We start from the raw sequence: 22,619 nt of genomic DNA on the forward strand, positions 1-22,619 counted from the left end.
ACCTTAAGAGCTGTGTGGCAAAAGCATCAGGTAACCCATAAAGGAAAACATACCAGATTAACAGCAGATTTCGCAGCAGAAACCCTACAAGCTAGAAAAGATTGGTGTCCTATCTTTAGCCTCCTTAAACAAAACAATTATTAACCAAGAATTTTGTATTCGGTGAAACTAAGCTTCAAAATGAGGAAAGATACAGTATTTTTCAGACAAATGCTGAGAGAATTTTCCACTACCAAGCCAGCACTACAAGAACTGCTAAAAGGAGCTCTAAATCTTGAAACAAATCCTTGAAATTACACCAAAATAGAATCTTCTTAAAACATAAATCTCACAACACCTATAAAACAACAACACAATGAAAAAAAAAGGTATCCAGCAATAAATAGCACGATGAATAGACTAGTGCCTCACATCTCAATATTAACATTGAATGTAAATGGCCTAAATGCTCCAGTTAAAAGATACAGAATGGCAGAATGGACAAGAATTCACCAACCAAGTAACTGCTGTCTTCAAGAAACTCACTTGACACATAAGGACTCACATAAACTTAAGGGAAAGAGTGGAAAAAGATATTCCATGCAAAATGGATACCAAAAGCAAACAGGAGTAGTTATTCTTATGTCAGACTAAACAAGCTTTAAAGCAACAGACAAATAGGGACATTATATAATGAAAAAAGGACTAGTCCAACAGGAAAATATCACAATCCTAAATATATATGCACCTAACACTGAAGCTTCCAAATTTACAAAAACAATTACTACTAGACTTAAGAAATGAGATAGACTGCTAGCAACACAATAATAGTAGGGGACTTCAATACTCCACTGACAGCACTAGACAGGTCATCAAGACAGAAATTCAACAAAGAAACAATGGACTTAAACTATACCTTGGAACAAATGAACTTCACAGATACTTACAGAACATTCTACCCAACAACTGCAGAATATACATTCTATTTATCAGCACTTGGAACATTCTCCAAGATAGACCACATAATAGGCAACAAAACAAGTCTCAACAAATTTAAGAAAATCAAAGTTATAGCAAGTACTCTCTCAGACGACAGTGGAATAAAATTGGAAATCAACTCAAAAAGGAAACCTCAAAGCCATGCATATTATATATATGGAAACTAAATAACTGCTCCTGAATGATCATTTGTTTAACAATGAAATCAAGATGGAAATTAAACATTTTCTTGAACTAGACAATAATAGTGATACAACCTATCAAAACTTCTGGGATACAGCAAAAGCAGCACTAACAGGAAAGTTCATAGTATTAAATGCCTACATGAAGAAGTCTGAAAGAGCACAAATGGATAATCTAAGGTAACACCTCAAGGAGCTACAGAAACAAGAACAAACCAAATCCAAATCCAGCAGAAGAAAATAAATAACCAAGATCAGAGCAGAACTAAATAAAATTGAAACAAGGAAAAATACAAAAACAAATAAAACAAAAAGCTACTTCTTTGAAAAAAGTGATAGACTATTAGTGAGATTAACCAAGAAAAGAAGAAAGAAGATCCAAATAAGCTCAATTAGAAATGAAACAACAGATGTTACAACCAATATTACAGAAATAAAAAAGATTATTCAAGGCTACTATAAGCACCTTTACTTGCATGAACTAGAAAAACTAGAGAAGATGGATAAATTCCTGGAAGTATATAATCCTCCTAGATTAGAACAGGAAGAAATAGAAACTCTGAATAGACCAATAACAAGCAGCGATATTGAAATGGTAATTAAAAAGTTACCAACAACAACCAAAAAAGTTTAAGACCAGACAGATTCACAGTTTGATTGACACTACTCCAAAAGATAGAGAAAGAGGGAGTCCTCTTTAAATTATTCTATGAAACCAGTATTAACCCTAACACCAAAACCAGGAAAGGACATAACAACAAATAAAACTCGAGACCAATATCCCTTATGAACATAGATGCAAAACTCCTTAACAAAATACTAGCTAAGTGAATCCCACAGTATATTAAAAAGATAATCCACCATGATCAAGTGGGTTTCATACCAGGGATGCAGGGATGTTTTAACACACACAAGTCAGTAAATGTGATACACCACATAAACAGACTTAAAAACAAAAATCACATGATCATCTCAATAGACGCAAAGAATTTGATGAAATCCGCACCCTTTATGATTAAAGCCCTCAGCAAAATTGGCATAGAAGGGACATACCTTAAGGTAATAAAAGCCATCTATGAGAAACCCACAGCCAACATTATATACTGAATGGGGAAAAATTGAAAGAATTCCTCCTGAGAACTGCAATGGTTTAACAAGGATGCCCACTTTCACCACTTCTATTCAGCATAGTACTGGAAGTCCTAGCCTTAGCAACCAGAGAAGAGAAAGACATCAAAAGTATCCAAAATGGTAAAGAGGAAGTCAAACTGTCACTGTTTGCTGATGTATTAGTCCATTTTCATGCTGCTGATAAAGACATACCCGACACTGGGTAATTTACAAAAGAAAGAGGTTTAATTGGACTTACAGTTCCACATGGCTAGGGAAGTCCCACAATTATGGTGGAAGGCAAGGAAGAGACAGTCACATCTCACACGGATGGCAGCAGGGAAAGAGAGAATGAGCGCCCAGCAAAATGGGTTTCCCATTATAAACCATCAGGTCTTGTGAGAATTGCTTACTACTATGAGAACAGCACAAAAAGGCCTGCCCCCATAATTCAATCATCTCCCTTTGGGTCCCTCCCACAACAGGTGGGAATTATGGGAGCTATAAGATGAACTTTGGGTGGAGACACAGAGCCAAACCACATCAGCTGATGACTTGGTTGTATACTTAGAAAACCCTAAAGACTCATCTAAAAAGCTACTAGAACTGGTAAACGAATTCAGCAGAATTTCAGGATACAAAATTATGTACACAAATCAGTAGCCCTGCTATACACCAACAGCAACCAAGCTGAGAATCAAATCAAGAACTCAATTTCTTTTATGATAGCTGAAAAAAAAAATAAATTACTTAGGAATATGCTTAACCAAGGAGGTGAAAGACCTCTCCAAGGAAAACTAAAACAACACAGCTGAATAAAATCATAACTGACACAAACAAATGGAAACATATTCCATGCTCATGGATGGATTGAATCAATATTGTAAAAATGACCATACTGCCAAAAGCAATCTACAAAATTCAATGCAATTCCCATCAAAATACCACCATAATTCTTCACAGAACGAGGAAAAACAATCTTAAAATTTATATGGAGCCAGAAAAGAGCCTGCATAGCCAAAGCAAGACTAAGCAAAAATAACAAATCTGGAGGCATTACATTACCTAACTTAAAGCTATACTCTAAAGCCATAGTTACTAAAACATTCTGGTACTGGTATAAAAACAGGCAGATGGGCCAATGAAACAAAATATAGAACCCAGAAATAAAGCCAAATACAGTCAACGGATCTTCAACAAAGCAAACAAAAACATAAAGCAGGGAAAGGACACCCTATTCAACAAATGGCTGGGGTAATTGGCACATGTAAAAGAATAAAATGGCTGGGGTAATTGGCAAATGTAAAAGAATAAAACTGGATTCTCATATTTCACCTTATACAAAAATCAACTCAAGATGGATCAAAGATTTAAATCTAAGACCTAAAACCATAAAATTCTAGAAGATAACATTGGAAAAACCCTTCTAGACATTGGCTTAGGCAAAGACTTTATGACCAAGAGCCCAAAAGGAAATGCAACAAAAACAAAGATAAATAGATGAGACTAAAAAGCTCTGCACAGAAAAAAAAATCAGCAGAGTAAACAGACAACCCATGGAAAGAGAAAATCTCTGCAACCTACACATTTGACAAAGGACTAATATCTGGAATCTACAAAGAACTTAAACAAATCAGCAAGAAAAAAAAACAAACATTCCCTTTAAAAAGTGGGCTTAGGACATGAACAGACAATTCTCAAAAGAAGATATACAAATGGCCAACAAACATATGAAAAAATGCTCAACATCACTAATCATTAGAGAAATGCAAATCAAAACCACAATGTGACACCACCTTACTGGTATTTCAGAGCACACAGGAATAAAACTAAAAATCAATTCAAAAAGGAACCCTCAAAATATCACAAATACCTGGAAATTAAATAATCTAATCCTGACTGACATTTGGGTTAACAATGAATTCAAGACGGAAATTTAAAATTTTTTCAAAATAAATTATAACTATAATACAAGTTATCAAAACCTCAGCAAAAGCAGTGCTAAGAGGAAAGTTTATAGCACTAGACAACTACCTGAAAAAAGTCTGGAAGACTGCAAACTGACAACGTAACATCATACCTCAAGAAACTAGAGAAACAAGAACACACCAAACCCAAAGCTAGCCAGAAAAAAAGAAATAACAAGATAAGGACCTAACCAAATAAAATTGAAACCAAAAAATTAGAAAAGATTAATAACGCAACAAGCGGCTTCTTTAAAAAGATAAAATTGATAAACCACTAGCTAGATTAACCAAGAAGAGAGAAGATTCAAATAAGCCTAATTAGAAATGAAAATGCAGACATTACAACTGACACCACAGAAATACAAAAGCTAATTTGAGACTACCATGAACACCTCTACACACACAAACTAGAAAAACTAGAAGAAATGTATAAATTCCTGGAAACATACAATACTCTCCTCCTAGCTGAATTAGGAAGAAATTGAAATTCTGAACAGATCAATAACAAGCAGTGAGACTGAATTAGTAATAAAAATAAAACTGCCAATAGCAGCAACAACAACAACAACAACAACAACAAAAAGCCCAGGGCCAGACAGATTCACGGGCAAATTCTACAAGATGTTCAAAGAATTGGTAACAATTCTACTGACACTATTCCAAAATACCAAGGAGGGACTCCTCCCTAACTCATTCTATGAAGCCAGTATGACCCTGATATCAAAGCCAGGAAATGACATAACAAAAGAAATCCAAGGACCAATAATTCTGATGAATATAGATGCAAGAATCTCCAAGAAAATACTAGCAAACTGAATCCAACAGCACATAAAAAAATAATTCACCATGACCAAATAGGTTCCATTCCAGGGATGCAGGGATGGTTCAATATACACAAATAAATAAATGTGATTCATCACATCAACAGAATTAAAAACAAAATAACCGTATTATCATCTAAATAGACACAGAAGAGACATTCAATAAAATCCTGCATCCTTTTATGATTAAAACCTTCAACAAACTAAGCATAGAAGAAACATACCTCAAAGAAACTGGAGAAACAAGAACACACCAAACCCAAAGTTAGCAGACAAAAGCTATATAAAACAATAAAAGCCACATAGGACAATCCTACAGCCAACATCATACTGAATGGGGAAATGTTGAAAGCATATCCCCTGGGAACTGGAACGAGATAAGGAGGCTCACTTTTATTACTTCTGTTAACATAGTACTGGAAGTCTTAGCCAGAGCAATAAGGTGAGAAAAAGAAATAAAGGGCATCCAAATTGGTAAAGTGGAAGTCAAACTATATCTGTTTGCCAATATTATCTTCTACATAGAAAACCTTAAAAGCTCCTTCCAAAGACTCTGATCTGATAAGTGAATTCAGTAAAGTCTCAGGTTCCATAATCAATGTACACAGATCAGTAGCACTGCTATCCACCAACAATGACCAAGCTGATAATCAAATCAAGAACTCAATCGCTCTTACTATAGCTACAAAAAGTTAAAATACCTAGCAATATACTTAACCAAGGATGTAACAGATCTCTACGAAGATAACTACAAAACACTGCTGAAAGAAATCATAGATGACACAAATGAAAATACATTCCATGTTCATGGATTGGAAGGGTCAATGTCATGAAAATTACCATACTGCTGAAAGCAATCTACATATTCAATGCAATTTCTATCAACATACCAAAATCATTTTTAACAGAATTAGAAAAAATAATCCTAAAATTCATATAAAACTAACAAAGAGCCCAATTAGCTAAAGCAATCCTAAGCGAAAAGAACAAATATGGAGGCATCACATTACCTGACTTCAAATTATACTACAAGGCTATAGTAACCAAAACAGCACGGCACTGGTATAAAAGTGGATACATAGACCAACAGAAGAGAACAGAGGACCTAGAAATAAAGCCAAATACTCACAACAAACTGATCTTTTACAAAGTATATAACAACACAAATTGGCGGCTCAAGCCTACAATCCCAGCACTGTGGAAGGCCAACGCGGGTGGATCACTTGAGGCCAGGAGTTTGAGACCAGACTGGCTAACATGATGAAACCTTCCTCTACTAAAAAAATACAAAAATTAGCTACGCATGGTGGCAGGTGCCTATAATTCCACCTACTTGGGAGGCTGAGGCACGAGAATTGCTTGAACCCAGGAGGCAGAGGTTGCTGTGAGCTGAGATTGTGCCACAGCACTCTAGCCTGGGCAATAGAGCAAGACTCAGTCTCCAAACAAACAAACAAACAAAAAAAACATAAATTGGGGAAAGAACTGCTATTCAATAAATGGTGTGGGGGAAAATAGGATAGCCCCATGTAGAAGAATGAAACTAGATACCTATCCCTCACAATGTACAAAAATTGACGTCAGATAATTAAAGACTTAAATCTAAGACCTGAAACCATAAAAATTATAGAAGAAAATTATAGAAGAAAAACCCAGAAAACCTCTTCTGGACATTGGCCTAGGCAAAGAATTTATGACTAAGACTCCAAAAGCAAATGCAACAAAAATGAAAATAAATAAATAAGACTTAAGTAAACTAAAAATATTCTACACAGCAAAAGAAATAATTACCAGAGTAGACAACCTACAGAATGGGAGAAAATATTTGCAAATTAAGCGTCTAACAAAGGACTAATATCAAGAATCTACAAGGAACTCAAAGAACTCAGCAAGAAAAAAAATGATGTCATTAAAAAGTGGGCAAAGGACATGAAGAGACATTTCTCAAAGGAAGATATACACATGGCCGACAAACATATGAAAAAATGCTCAACATCACTTATCATCAGGGAAATGCAAATTAAAACTACAGCGAGATACCACCTTAGCCTGGCCAGAATGGCAATTAATAAAAAGTCAATAAACAATAGAGGTTGGCATGGATATGATGAAAAAAGAATGCTTAGACACTGCTGGTAGGAACGTAAATTCGTACAATCTCTATGGAAAACAGTATGTAGATTTCTCAAAGAACTAAATTAGATCTACCATCCAATCCCGCAATCCCACTCCTGGGTATCTACTCAAAAGAAAAGAAGTCATTATATCAGCAAGGCAACTGCACACATACGTTTATCAGAGCACAATTTACAAATGTAAAGATACGGAATTAAGTGCCCATCAACTGATGAGTAACAAAAATGTGATATATATATATTCCATGGAATACTACTTAACCATAAAAAAGAATGAAATAATGTTTTTTGCAGCAACTTGATGGAGGAGGCCATTATTCTAAATGAAGTAGCTCAGGAATCAACAACAAAACCACGTGTTCTCACGTACAAATGGGAGCTAAGCTAAGGGTATGCAAAGGCATACACGGTGGTATACTGGACATTGGAGACTCAGAAGGGGGAAGACTGCAGGGGAATAAAGGATATAAAATTAATAGGATACAATGTATACTACTAAGGAGATGGGTGCACTACAATTGTAGACTTCACCACTATCCAATTCATCCATGTAATCAAAGACCATTTGTATCCTTAAAGCTATTAAAAATTAGAAAAAAATTTTAAAAATTTAATGTGTTTGAGAAATAGACCAAACTTGACAAATATAACAAAATTGGTGTCATGGCATTACCAATGGTCATGGAATACAGTTGAATGCATATCAAAATTTTCACCAGGAGACATAGATTAATTCCCAGTTTTGGACACCTACTGGCATAATGAAATAGTTTTATGAACTGTTTTATGTATCTGTTAAAGTGAATAATAATATTTGCCTTACTTGTGAGAAGTTCAATTAGACAAAGTATATGCATTTTGCTAAGTGTCAAGTATTATACAAATATACAAACTATTTATTATAATGTATTTCCTGTCTTGTATTACCCAGGGAAGTCCAGGACAGAGTAAACACATTATATTAGGAATAATGAATTGAATCAGTTGTGTAGGAAGAAAAAGGGAAGAAAATTATAGTAAAAGAGGAAAGAAGAGAAGGGTTAAATCATACGAGAGAAAAAGGAAGAGAGAAGAGCACATTTGGGGGATTCCCCAAGAATGTCTGGGTGTGAATCTACCTCCACGGGGACAGACCTGGCTGACCTGTGCTCGGCACCCTGCTGAGCTCAGCTGGAACGCAGCAAGAAGGGACCTCAGGGCACGGTCTCCATATGTGATTGCAGGTATGGGGACAAGTTGGCTTTTACTCTAGATGCAATGGGAGTGTTCCAGAAGAGGATCCATAACTCCTTCCCAGGAACCAGCAGGACATCCAGACCTGAGCTGGGTGAATGGGAAAAAAAAAAAAAAACCAAAAAACCCTAACACAACAGAAGAAGTCTTTGCACTCATCTTTTAGGAGGCTGGCCTCTTTTTGAGTGTTGATGGAAGTCATAGAAGAGAGATCAGCCCTTCTACCTGCCTCCTGCTGAATCTACCCAGGACTTGGTGTGAGGGGAAGGGCCTCTCATTGCCTTCCTGGGCTGTCAGTCTCCGTGTGATTGACACATTGCCTTCCTGGGCTGTCAGTCTCCGTGTGATTGACACAACACCTAGGGCTCTGGGCAATACTTGCACATTTTCTAGTCAAAGGAACCATGGCTTTCTAGCGTGCTTTTTCTCTTTAAGAAGTTCAAGAGGCAGTCCAGCCGTGGCGAAATACAAACGGCACAGTTATATTTCTCCTAAATGGCTACTAAACTGGCAAAATAAATGGATTAACTGCAGCAATATATGACAGGCAGGGCAGGGATGTTATTCTTGAGATAGAAAAAAAATGATGTAGTGAGCTTCATATTTTCACCCAACTTTCTGCCTGGGAAACTTTCTAAAATGTTCTTGTGTGTTTCCTGGCACAGAGAACAGGAGCTGGGTAGAGGAAATGAAGATTGGACCTTGAGGCTAACTATAAAGGCTGGAATTTATGAGACAGAGTGCAGGTGGGATGGAAGTTACATAGAAACACAGCCACAGAAATCTAGGTAGGGGGCCCCCCTTCAGTTCTTTGCTGAATACAAAACTGTGAATGAGCAGATTGAGGCCTAAGAGGCCAAGGGATGAATGAAAATACTGGAGGTTTCCAGGAGTGAGAGATGCTGGAATCCACACCCAGCAAAGTAACGAGGTAAACACATTCAGCATCCAGGGGAGACCCCAGAGAGGCAGCGCCTTAGCAGGAAGGAGCTGTCCAGAACTACCCTAACACAGCCTGAACAAACCTCAGCAGGATCAGGGTGAGCCTCCATGAAATGAACTGCCTGTCTGAAAAAACTCAGCACTCTTTCATGGGAGACTATATAATGGAGACTCAAAATTTATCATCAGTAATACTCATCACCCAATTAAGAAAATGGTTACTAAGGCTGGAATCAGGGCCAGGTGACGGGGGCACTAGTCTCAGGTACATGTTTAATGGGCAGCCAGAAATACTGAGCATCAAAGAGAAAAAGAAATGTCTTAATTCAAAATTAATGCAAAAAAAATCAATGAGCAAAATATTACAATTTTAAATAGGATCAGGATTATTGTTTTTTCTTTTTGTCCCAGATTCTAATTTGGCCCAACATAGAACTTCTAGGGATACAGAGAAAAAAAAGTGACTTTTTTCCATTTTTTAATCTCTTTAAAAAGGTGATTGTGTAAAGGATATTAATGTATTTGAGATTTATAATATATGTAGAAGTAAAAGGAATATGAAAAACAGTGAAAGAGAAGAATGAGGGAAATTGGATTATATTGCTCTAAAATTATATAATGAAATGGTGTAATATTAATTCAAAGTAGGATGTGATCATTTAAAGATATATAGTGCAATCTCTAGAGCAACTGGAACAAAAAAATGAACAAAGAGGTATCACTAAAAACCAGTGGAAGAGATAAAACGGAATATTAAAATTGCCACATTAATACAAAAGAAAGCAGGAAAAGAGAAAAAAAAAGAGAAAAGCAGTACAGGGAAGCCCCCCACCCCACCCCAAGATTCCAAAACTCCTTCTATACCTGCCTATTTTATTTTCTCCCATTGATTGAGGGGAGAACCTATGAATGTGATGAGCTCTCACCCCCACTGATTATGTTACACTACATGACAAAAGAACTAAGATCCCTAGTCAGTCAATTTTGCATTGGTGAAACGATAGATTTTAGGTTAGTAATTCTAACCTGAAAACCTACCAATAGGAAACAATACAAGAAAAAATAGCTGACTTTCTCCTTCTATCCTGGAAGAAAACAGAGCCAAATCAAGAATGGCATATCTAGGTTCTGAGGGTGGCCTCTAGGAGCTGAGAACAACCTTCATTTGACAGCCATCAAGAAAACAGGAACCTCAGTCGAACAACACAAGAAACTGAATTCTGTATACAACCTGAATGAACTTGGAAGGGCACCCAAACTCAGGATGGGACTGTATTCCTGGCTAACATCTTGATTTTAGCTTTGTAGGACTCTGACAAGAGAACCCAGATACCCTATGCCTGGACTTTGAGCTAAATAAACTAAATGGCTGTTGTTTTAACCCACTAATTTGTAGTACTGTATTAAGTGGCAAAATAAAAGTAATACACAAACATCAATTAAAAGAAAACTAGGGTAACTATATTAATATTACACAAAATAGACCAGTACAAACCTCTCGAAAATTGGGGGTTGGTGAGAAGGTACTGGGGACTCTGTACTTATCACGAAATGTTCCAGTAACTCAAAATTTCCCTTTTGTTTTTTGAGATGGAGTCTCGCCCTGGGCAACAGAGCTGGAGTGCAGTGGCGTGATCTTGGCTCACTGCAAGCTCCACTTCCCGGGTTCACACCATTCTCCTGCCTCAGCCTCCTGAGTAGCTGGGACTACAGGCACCGCCACCACACTCAGCTAATTTTTTTGTATTTTTAGTAGAGACGGGGTTTCACCGTGTTAGCCAGGATAGTCTGGATCTCCTGACCTCGTGATCCGACCGTCTCGGCCTCCCAAAGTGCTGGTTTTACAAGCGTGAGCCCACGCACTTGGCCTCAAAATTTCTTTAAAATGTCTGTTAGTTATTTTTAAAACTATGAAGTATAAAATAATATAATTAAAAGGATAAATCGACAAATCTATAATTATAGTTGAAGATACTTAATACTCCTTCCACCAGGATTGATTAAGTAGAAAAAAATTATTAAGAAAACAGATTTGAACAACACTTAGCAAACAGCATAGTCTGTTTATAGAACTCTAAAACCAGCAATTTAAGATTGTATGTTCTTTTCAAGAGCATGCACTAAGAGAGAACGCAAACTTTCAGTTACAATTGTCCCTCAGTATCCACAAGGAATTGGTTTCAGGATTCTCGATACCAAAATCTGCAGTTGCTGAAGTGCCTGTTATAAAATGGCTTTGTATTTACATACAACCTGTGCACATCCTCCCATATACTCTAAATCATCTCTACATCTCTACTTACAATACTTAATACAATGTAAATGGTATGTAAATAATTGTTGCACTATACTGTTTTTCTATTTGTATGATTTTAATTGTTGAATTGTTTGATTTTTGGTTTTAAAACTGTATGTATGTATTTATTTATGAATATTTTTGATCCGTGGCTGGTTGAATCTGTGGATGCAGAACCCTGGGATCCAGAGGGCCAACTGCACCCTTCTAGATGGATGGGTGGTTCCCACTGGAACCAAAACATCATTGAGAGAAAGTTTTAAAAGTTGAAAATGTCCCCAGAAATCACTTAAAGGGACCAGAGAATGAGAAAAGCAGACTGGTTGTGGAAGAAAGCTGTCGTATGGAAAAATGCAACCACACAGAGCGATTAATTATGCTGTTTTCATAGCTTTTGGTCCAAAAGTAAACTGAAATCAACACCATGTTTGGCAGCTAAATATTTGATTAAAAACAAACAAAACACAAAATTTCCATGGGAAAGGGAAGCCGGAGGTCACAACAACCATAATTGCTGGAAAGTGAGGCAGAAACAGAAAAAGAGAACAAGAGGGAAGGAGACTCAAATTCTATGATAAACTCAACCAAATCTCTAGCTCACTCCTGGCTCGTACAGGCAGACAGCAACTAAGGATAAAAGAACACCAGTGAAATTTCAGCCACTTTCTAGGAAAAAGCTTGAAGTTCAAGTTGAAACAAGTTAGTTGCCTTATAAAAAAAAAATCCACAACGTATTATAGAGCAAAGTAAAAATCAATACTTTCCAAAGCTATTTGGAAAATGCAATGCTTAATAGGGTGCCATCTGGATTTTTTTTTTTTTTAACAAAAACTGATTCTAATACCAATATAGACTTGAAAAGGCACCAGAACAGTCAAACTACTACTGAAAAATAAAAACGAACTTGGGAAAGTTCGCACTTTGCAATTTCAAAACTTACTGTAAAGCCACGGTAAAAAAAGAGCGTGGTGCTGCCAAAGGAGGAACATGTAGATCAGTACTATTAAGAGTGTGGAAATAACCTCTTCGTTTATGGTCAATTTTTAAAACAAACACGCCAACACAGTTCAATGGGAAAAAATGGTCTGTTCAATAAATGATGCTCATGTTGCACTGTTTATAAACAAACAATAAAGAATATTTATTTTTCTTTTCTTTTCTTTCTGTTTTTTTTTTTTTTTTTTTTTTGAGATGGAGTGTTGTTCTTGTTGCCCAGGCTGCAGTGCAATGGTGCGATCTCAGCTCACTGCAACCTCCGCCTCCCAGGTTCAAGCAATTCTCCTGCCTCAGCCTCCCGAGTAGCTAGGATTACAGGAGTGTGCCACCATGCTCCACTAATTTTTTGTATTTTTAGTAGAGACAGGGGTTTCACCAAGTTGGCCAGGCTGGTCTGGAACTCTTGGCCTCAAGTGATCCACCCGCCTTAGACTCCCAAAGTGCTGGGATTACAGGCATGAGCCACCATGCCCAACCTCAATAAATGATATTTATAATAAACAAATACTGTTTATAAACAACACAACAATCATAAATAATACAAACGGAAAAACAATACAGTGTAACAACTATTTACATAACATTACATTGTATCTATGTAGGTATTACAAGTAATCTAGAGATGACTGAAAGTATACTTGTAGATATATTGTCTAACGTCTACATGCAAGATAATTAATTTGTGTGTCTTCCTGATAGCATACAAAAAAATTAACTCAAAATGAACCAGAGACCTAAAGGTAAAAACTAAAGCTCTAAGGAAAAAACATAGGAGTAAATACTCATGATCTTGAATTAGGCACTGGAATCTTGGAAGCGACCAAACAAAATAAAATAAAAAAGATAAATTCAGACTTCATAAAAAAACTACACTACAAATGACATCACGAAGAGAGCAAAAAGATAGTTTACAGGATGGTAGAATATTTGTAAATGACATATTTGATAAGCGGCTTGTATCCAGAATATATAAATAATTTTTAGAAGTCAGTAAGAAAAATATCTTTTAAAAATTGAAATTCTCAGCAAACTATTGCAAGAACAGAAAACTAAACACCCCATGTTCTCACTCATAGGTGGGAACTGAACAACGAGATCACTTGGACTCGGGAAGGGGAACATCACATCATGGGGAGAGGGGAGCGGGGAGGGATTGCATTGGGAGTTATACCTGATGTAATGACGAGTTGATGGGTGCTGATGAGTTGATGGGTGCAGCACACCAACATGGCACAAGTATACTTATGTAACAAACCTGCACGTTATGCACATGTACCCTAGAACTTAAAGTATAATAATAATAATAATAAAATTTTAAAAAAATTGAAAACCAAAACAGGGTAGTATTTACCTAAGGATAGAGGCAGAGATAAAAGGATAAAACTGGAAGTCTAGAAATAGACTCACAGATACATGGGCAACTTATTTTTGGTGAAGGTACCAAGGCAAATCAAAAGGACAGTCTTTTCAGTAAGTGGAGCTGATCATTCATAAGATAAACAAACCAACCAACCACCTTGACCCGTACCTTACATCATACACAAACATTTCCTTGAGATGAATCGTGAACCTAAGTGTAAATCCCAAAAACGAAATATTTCTAAAAGAAAGCATAGGAACATCTCCCTAGCATTGATTTGGGCAAATTATTTAATTGGACAAAAACATGAATGATAAAAAAATTTGGGTGCTATTTGTGTCCACGTCAAGTTTGTACATTGAAACCTAATGTGACAGTGTTAGTAGAAGAAACCTTTGGGAGGTGATGAAGTCCTGTGGGTGAGCCCTCACGAATGGCACTGCTCTTATGAAAGAGGTCCCAGAGAGCCAGCTTGCCTCCGCCACCCTGGGAGGACCCAACAGGAAGGTGCCATCTATGAATGTGAGAGCCCTCACCAGACACCGAATCTGCTGGTGCCTCCGTCTTGGACAGCCCAGCTCTGCCATTGTGAGCAATACATTGACGTTATTTATAAGCCACTCCATTTATGGTATTTTTGTTGTAATACTCTAAACAGACGAAGACAATTGACTTTCACCAAGGTAAAAGCTTATCTGAAGGACTTTTTTGTTTTTTCTTGTATGCATTTAAGATATACAAAATAATGTTTTGATATATGTATATATAGTGAAATTATTACTATAGTCAAACAAATTAACAGAGTTTTGTTTTGTTTTGTATGTGTGGGTAAAGTATGCTAAATGTACTATCTTAGTATATTTCTAGCATATGATACAGTATTATTGATAGTCCCCATGCTGTACATTATTATTATTATTATTACTTTCTTTTTTTTTAGACTGAGTTTCACTCTGTTGCCCTGGCTGGAGTGCAGCGGTGACATCTCGGCTCACTACAACCTCTGCCTCCCGGGTTCAAGCGATTCTCCTGCCTCAGCCTCCCCAGCGGCTGGGATTACAGGTATCTGCCACCATAGCCAGATACTTATCATGCTGTCTATTCGATCTCTAGATTTATTTATTATAAGAAACTAAAATTTTGTACCTTTTGACCTTCATCTCCCATTGCGAGGTGACAACGTGCTGGTAGCCCCCGCTCGCTCTGGGCGCCTCCTCAGCCTCCGCGTCCGCTCTGGCAGCGCTCAAGGAGCCCTTCGACCCGCGGCTGCGCTGTGGGGGCCCCTCCTGGGGCTGACCAAGGCCAGAGCCGGCGCGCTCTGCTGGCCCGAGGTGTGGAGGGAGAGGCGGGGGCAGGAGCTGGGACTGGGCGCGGCGCTCGCTGGCTGGCGCCGGTTCCGGGTGGGCACGGGCTGGGGGCGGTGGGGGGCTCAGGGGAGCCGAGGAGCCGGGGTCCCGCACTTGGCTCCGCCCGCCCGCGCCTGCTGGGCTTGATCCGTGCACCGAGCTCCCTCTGGGCGGCAGGAGTGCAGCCCCGGCCACGAGTGCCATTGAGAGGTGAAGCCAGCTGGGCTTCCCGGTGGGGTGGAGACTTGGGGAACTTTTCTAGCTAAAGGATTGTAAACGCACCAATCAGCACTCTGTGTCTAGGTAAAGGTTTGTAAATGCACCAATCAGTGCTCTGTGTCTAGCTAAAGGTTTGTAAATGCACCAATCAGTGCTCTGTGTCTAGCTAATCTGGTGGGGGCTGGGAGAAGTTTTGTCTATAGCTAAAGGATTGTGAACCCACCAGTCAACACTGTCAAAATGGACCAATCAGCTCTCTGTAAAATAGACCAATCAGCAGGATGTGGGTGGGGCCAGATAAGGGAATAAAAGCAGGCCACCCAAGCCGGCAGTGGGAACCTGTATGGTGACCAAGGTTTGTTGGTTAGTTTTTGGCAGTAAATCCTAAACTGCTGTGCACTCTTTGGGTTGTGGCTACCTGTATGTGTTGTAACACCGTCAAGGTCTGCAGCTTCACTGTTGAAGCCAGCGTGAACACAACCCACCGGGAGGGACAAACAACTCCAGATGGGAGGAAGTGACAACTCGGGATAGCGCTGCATTTAAGAGCTGTAACATTCACTGTGAAGGTCTGCAGCTTAAGCTCTGAAGTCAGCGAGACCACAAACCCACCAGCCCGCCACACGGGAGACACTCCAGACACATTCAAGGAACAAACTCCAGATTCACCATCTTTTAAGAGCTGTAACACTCAGCGTGAGGTTCCACGGCTTCATTCTTGAAGTTAGCGAGACCAAGAACCCACCAATTCTGGACACACGTGACCTCACATCTTGACCCCAAATAACCACTGTTTTGCTCTGTTGCTACATACTTGAGTTTTTCTTTTCGTTTTTATTTTTTCTTTTAGATTTCATATGTAAGTGACATCTTGCACTACTTGTCTGTGTCTGGCTTACTTCACCTAGCATAATGTGAAAGGCACCTTGAGAACTTAAAAGGTTCGTTTTATAGAAAATAGTTGCAAAAACACAGCTGATATTCAGAACATATAAAGAACTTTCACAATTCAATAAGAAAATTACAATTGTTCAGTTAAAATGTTAGCAAAGATTTGATTAAACAGGGAAAAGATATAGACATAGCAAATAACATGAAATGACAAACACTCAAAGTTAGTGTTTGTCAGGGAAATGTAATTAAAACAGCAAGTAACACAACATACCACTACACACCACCTAAATGACTAAGTTTTAAAAGAGGAACAATATTAAATGTTAGGATTCATGGAAACTAATTCTTATGTGCTGATGAGAATGCAAACAGTTTAACTATTTGGAAAACAACGTAGCTTCCTTTCTTCCTTTCTTTTTTTTTTTTTTGAGATGGGAGTTTTTGCTCTTCTTGTCCAGAGTGGAGTGCAGTGGTGCCATGGGCTCACTGCTACTTCTGCCTCCTGGGTTCAAGCAATTTTTCTGCTTCAGCCTCCCAAAGTGGCTGGGATGATAGGCACACGCCACTACACCTGGCTAATTTTTTTGCATTTTTAGTAGAGAAGGGGTTCCACCATGTTGGTCAGGCTAGTCTCGAACTCCTGACTTCAGGTGATCTGCCTGTCTTGGCCGCCCAAAGAGCTGGAATTACAAGCGTGAGCCACCACACCTGGCCAAATTTTTTTAAACAAAGTTAAAACTTACACTTACCGTATGTTGAAAATATCTCCCTCCCACATATTTAACCTTGAGACCAAAAAACATGTTTCAATTAAAGAGCTCTATGCAAACATTTATTAAGAAGTTTACTCATGGCCGGGTGCGGTGGTTCACACCTGTAATCCCAGCATTTTGGGAGGCCAAGGCAGACGGATCATGAGGTCAGGAGACTGAGACCATCCTGACCAACATGGTCTGGCTAACCCCGTCTCTACTAAAAATACAAAAAAAAAAAAAAAATTAACCGGGCGTGGTGGCAGGTGCCTGTAGTCCCAGCTACTTCAGAGGGTGAGGCAGTAGAATGGCATGTACCTGGGAGGCGGAGCTTGCAGTGAGCTGAGATCATGCCACTGCACTCCAGCCTGGGCTACAGAGCAAGACTCCATCTCAAAAAAAAAAAAAAAAAAAAAAAATTATTCGTAATATCTCAACAGTACAGTGATAAAACCATGAATGTACTTCACTTCCTGAATGTACAAACAAATTGTAGTATGTGTATCTATACAATGGAATACTATTTATCAATTAAAAGTACAAACTATTGATATCTGTAACAACATAGATGAATTGCAAGAGTATCCCACTGAGTGCTGGAAGACAGGAAAGATCACATTCTCTTTGAACACATGTGACTAGAGTTCAATAAAAGGCAGAATTATCTTTGGGAATAGAAACCAGACAGGTAGTTGCCTTATAGGAGGTGACTGAGATTGAATGGTAAGGGAGCACCATGAGGGAATGTTCTGTGTAATTAAAATAAACTTTTTAATTATAATAGCTTCATAATAGATTGTGGATTATAGAGGTATATGCATTTGTCAAAACACATAAAACTACATCCTTTAAATGTTAATGTCTCTGTAGCGCATAGGCACACCCTATTTTACTGTGTTTCACAGACTTCATGCTTTTCAAATTAAACGTGTGCAGCAACTCATCAGAGCAAGGCTATGGGCACCGTTTTTCTAATACCAAGAACTCACTTGGTGTCTCCGTGTCACATTTTGGTAATTCTACCAATATTTCTAACGTTTCCGTTATTATTATATCTGTTACGGTGGCCTATGAGCAGTGACCTCTGATGTTACCACTGTAATGGTTTTGGGGCGCCACAAATCATGCCCATATGAGGTGGTAAACTTAGTTGACAACTGCTTCCCCAACCGTCCGATACTCTGTTCCTCTCTCTCTCCTGGGGCTTTCCTATTCCCTGAAGCACAACCACGTGGCAATTAGGCTTATTAACCTATAACCCTACAATGGCCGCTACATGTTCAAGGTGAAGGAAGAGTCACAGGTCTCTCCCTTTAAATCAAAAGCTAGAAGTGATTTAGCTCAGTGAGCAGATGGTGTCAAAAGCCGAGATAGACTGAAAGAGAGGCCTCTTGTGCCGAAGTTAGCCCACTTATGAATGTAAAGGAAAAGTTCTTGAAGGAAATTAAAAATGCTCCTCCAGTGAACACAAGAATGATAAGAAAATGAAATAACCCTATCGAAGAGAAGAGGAAAGTTTGAGTGGTCTGGATAGAGGACTGACCCAGCCACAATGTTCCCTTAAGCCAAGTCTAATCCACAGCAAGGCCCTCAACATCAAGACAAGACCCTCCACCCGCAAAAAGATTATGACTTGCTGAAGGCCCAGATGATCGTTAGCATTTTTGAGCAATAAAATACTCTTAGTCAAGCTAGGTATTGGTATTTTATGTATAAGGCTACTGCACATTTAATAGACTACAGAGTAGTGTAAATAAAACTTTTATATGCACTAGGAAGCCAGTAACTTTATGTGACTTGCTTTAATGTGATATTGGCTTTATTGTGGTGGTCTGGAAGACCCGCAATAGCTCCAAGTTATGCCTGTACCTCCACAGAAAGGAAAATATTCCAAAAAAGAAGAGTGACTTTTATCACTCTGTAATTACAAATAAACTTGCATATACTTTAAATGGCACTACATGCTTAGTCTTCATAAACTTTTTTTTTTTTTTGAGCTAAAAATAAAATCACAGCAGAGTTCACCCCGGGATTGAACACATCATTTCTTCACAAGTACAAATACCAGATGGCTTGAAGTGTCATTTTATCTTGCTGGACCACTGGGCACCCAGCCTGTGTGGCCCACTAGAGCTGGTGAACACCCGTGTTGTGTTCCAGCTCCTACTTCCTGGGTGGGATGGCTGCGTTAGGCACGACATCTCAAAAGGCCTCCCAAAGGGACTCCTTTGGGATGCTAACCGGTGGGAACATCTCGGGGGATTGTTTCGCCCCACTCGTCTTTCAGACATGCCTGGAAAAAATGATAAAGACCTTCTTGAAGGCCCTAGGAGCCCACAGCTATCTTGGAGGAACACAGAAGGAAGGGAAGAAAGAATTTATCGGATTTCCAAGGAGAACCTTATGTAGGCAGCCATTGTTAATACAGTGAATTACATGATGTGGAAATGAATTCTCCAGCTAAGGGAGGTGGGAGAGAGGGTCATTTGGGGAATCCTAACCCTGCACCTGCATCTGCACCTGCACCTGCACCTGTGGAGGCAGGGACCATGGCTCTTTCATCTGTGATGCAGATTGCCCTCCTGAGCAGCAGTGATGGATTGCCTGACACACCTTCAGAGCGGCAGAGACTCAGAGGCCTTTTAGTGAGTACTTAGAACAGTAACTGACCTGATCTTGTTTGTGGCATGGTGGACAATGATTGAACTAATGCATGGCCACCAAAACAAAGCAAAGAAGTCGGTCTGCACTGACTTCCTATCTCCCTGCATAGTTATTATTCCATATTTCAGCCCAGGTGTCACATCCAGCCATCTTTCCATAAACAAGCCATTCATGTCTCTTTGCCCTTCTCCACCCAGTCTTTCACCACCTGTGAAATGGAGCCTTGCTTCACCTGGGTTCAGACATATTAAAGATGCTCCTCATGACAGTCACTGAGTTCAGCCGGGTGAAATGGTCAATGTCCTACTATTATTGACTTAGAACAATTATTTTGTAGTATTCCACATACTACAATTAGTGTCATGATCATTTCCTACCATGTTTTACTGGCCTGTGGCTAACAGGAGGCACAGGTAAAGCCCTCAGTCAATGTCAGGCCACGGTCTACAAACCCCATGGGGACAGGGATTGTGGTCTGTTTTGTTCACTGATGTAATTCCAGTGCTGGGCACGCTTAGTAAATAGCAACTTAGTACAGGAGTCCCCCCTCATCTCCTGGAGATATCTTTCAAGACCCCGGTGGATGCTGGAAACTACAGATAGTGCTAAATATTGTATATACTATGTTTTTTCCTATATAAACATACCTATGATGAAGTTTAATCTATAAATTGGCCATGATAAAAGATTAACAGTAGCTAATGATAAAATAGAACAATTGTAACAACATGCCAATGTCACTAATTTTGCACAATGGGGCCATTATTAAGTAAAATAAGGGTGACTTGAACACAAGCACCACAATACCACAATAGTGGATCTGATAACAAAAAGCACTACTTGGTGAATGCCAGGCAGGCAGTGTCTACAGCACAGATAGCCTGACAAAGGGATGAGTCACATTTTGGGTGAACAGAAAGGAACTGTTGGATATATAATTACACTACTCAGAACGGTGCATGATTTAAAAATTATGATTTGTTTATTTTTGAAAATTTCCATTGAATGTTTTCAGATCACAGTGAACTCTGGTGAACTAAAACCATGTGAAGCAAATCTGCAGAAACCACAGATAAGGGGGATTTATGGTGTTGGTTTATCCCCCCACAAAGCCCCTCAAATCTATTCACAAATTGTTCTAAAAACTACGTTTAGCCTGACCAACATGGTGAAACCCTGTCTCTACTAAAAATACAAACGTTAGCCGGGCGTGGTGGTGCACCTGTAATCCCAGCTACTCAGGAGGCTGAGGCAGGAGGATGGCGTGAACTCGGGAGGTGGAGGTTGCAGTGAGCCGAGATCATGTCACTGCACGCCAGCTTGGGGGACAGTGTGAGACTCTGTCAAAAAACAACAACAAAAAAAAAAAACAGAAAAAACAACAAAAAAAGCCCCACCTACTTTTAACAAGTATGAGTTGTTACTGTTTTGTGAAGACCTTGGAGTTAACATAAAAACACAAAAAGTCTGCATATTTCCTCTCCCTGAGTAAAGTCTGAGGTCAAACCAAAAATTTCTTTTAAAAAATAATGCCATAAAATAGGACATGAAGTGAATGCAAACCACTAATGGCACCAGATAGCTGATGTGTTTCCCAGGGACATATCGTGGTACAAAGGAGCCTGAGAGCCGTGGCTCATGACTGGTGGAGGCATTCCTCGGTGTGCACAGGGACCTCATCTCAGAATTTTCTCCTCAAGGTTCTCCTGACAGTAAAGCAAGCGGTGGTTTTATCCTTTTAAAAAGCTACTCATCTGAATTGTGCATTTCACTACAGTATATATCTCAGATGGTGTTAATATAAAAATAATGCATTTCTCACATTTCTTTGAGTAAGACAGACTCACGGGAGAGGAGCATCACACTTCACCTGTGGCTCTGCACCTGCAGGGCACCTTACTTCTCATCTGTGGGAAAGCACAGGCCTAGGGACTTAAGGAGAAGCAATTTTCTTCTCCTGTTTTCTTTTCCTTCTTTCCTTCTTCTTTTCCTCCTCCTCCTCCTCCTTTCTTCCTCCTCCTCCTCCTTCTTCCTCTTCCTCTTCTTCTTCTTCCTTCTTCTCCTTCTCCTTCTCCTCCTTCTCCTTCTTCTCTATTTTTTTGTTCTGAGATGGAGTCTCTCTCTGTTGCCCAAGCTGGAGTGCAGTGGTGTGATCTCAGCTCAATGCAACCTCCACCTCTCGGGTTAAAGCGATTCTCCTGCCTCAGCCTCCCAAGTTGCTGCAATTAAAGGCTTCATTCACCATGCCCAGCTAATTTTTGTATTTTTAGTAGAGACCAGGTTTCGCCATGTTACCCAGGCTAGTCTTGACCTCCTGACCTCAGGTGATCCACCCACCTCGGCCTCCCGAAGTGCTGGGATTACGGGCATGAGCCACCGCGCCCGCCCTCTTCAGTTTTCTATCAGTCAATCTGATGTCTAGGAATATGCTCCTTCCTCCTTTAACCATGTGTGAAGTGTCTGTTCCACACCTGCCATTCAATTCTGTATCCTGGGTTAGATGAAGCCAGCACGTGCCTCTGTACTTAATGAATTTTACTGCCTTGGTAGGACGACACAATATAAATATGTAGAGGAAACAGAGAAATCATTTAGTGATAGTAAAATCCAACACAGAGCAAATCTGTCAAATAAGTGGCATATATAATGCTTGAAGGATTTCAGATTAAAAATAAGACGACTGCCTGGTTAGAGAGTACTGGATGACGGATTGAAGACTCTTGG

At 39.2% G+C, this 22,619-nt stretch overlaps 1 long non-coding RNA gene across 1 annotated transcript in view; it reads left to right on the forward strand.

The window, feature by feature from the left end:
- Positions 1–22,619, forward strand: part of LOC140712657 (uncharacterized) — a 76,545-nt gene that overhangs the window by 10,209 nt on the left and 43,717 nt on the right. Inside the window, exon 3 of the long non-coding RNA XR_012094371.1 lies at positions 14,961–15,082. This is a non-coding gene — a long non-coding RNA (uncharacterized lncRNA). The remainder of the gene's footprint in view (positions 1–14,960; positions 15,083–22,619) is intronic.

This window comes from Chlorocebus sabaeus, chromosome 10, assembly GCF_047675955.1.
Source record: "Chlorocebus sabaeus isolate Y175 chromosome 10, mChlSab1.0.hap1, whole genome shotgun sequence".
In the NCBI taxonomy this organism is placed as follows: Eukaryota; Metazoa; Chordata; class Mammalia; order Primates; family Cercopithecidae; genus Chlorocebus; species Chlorocebus sabaeus.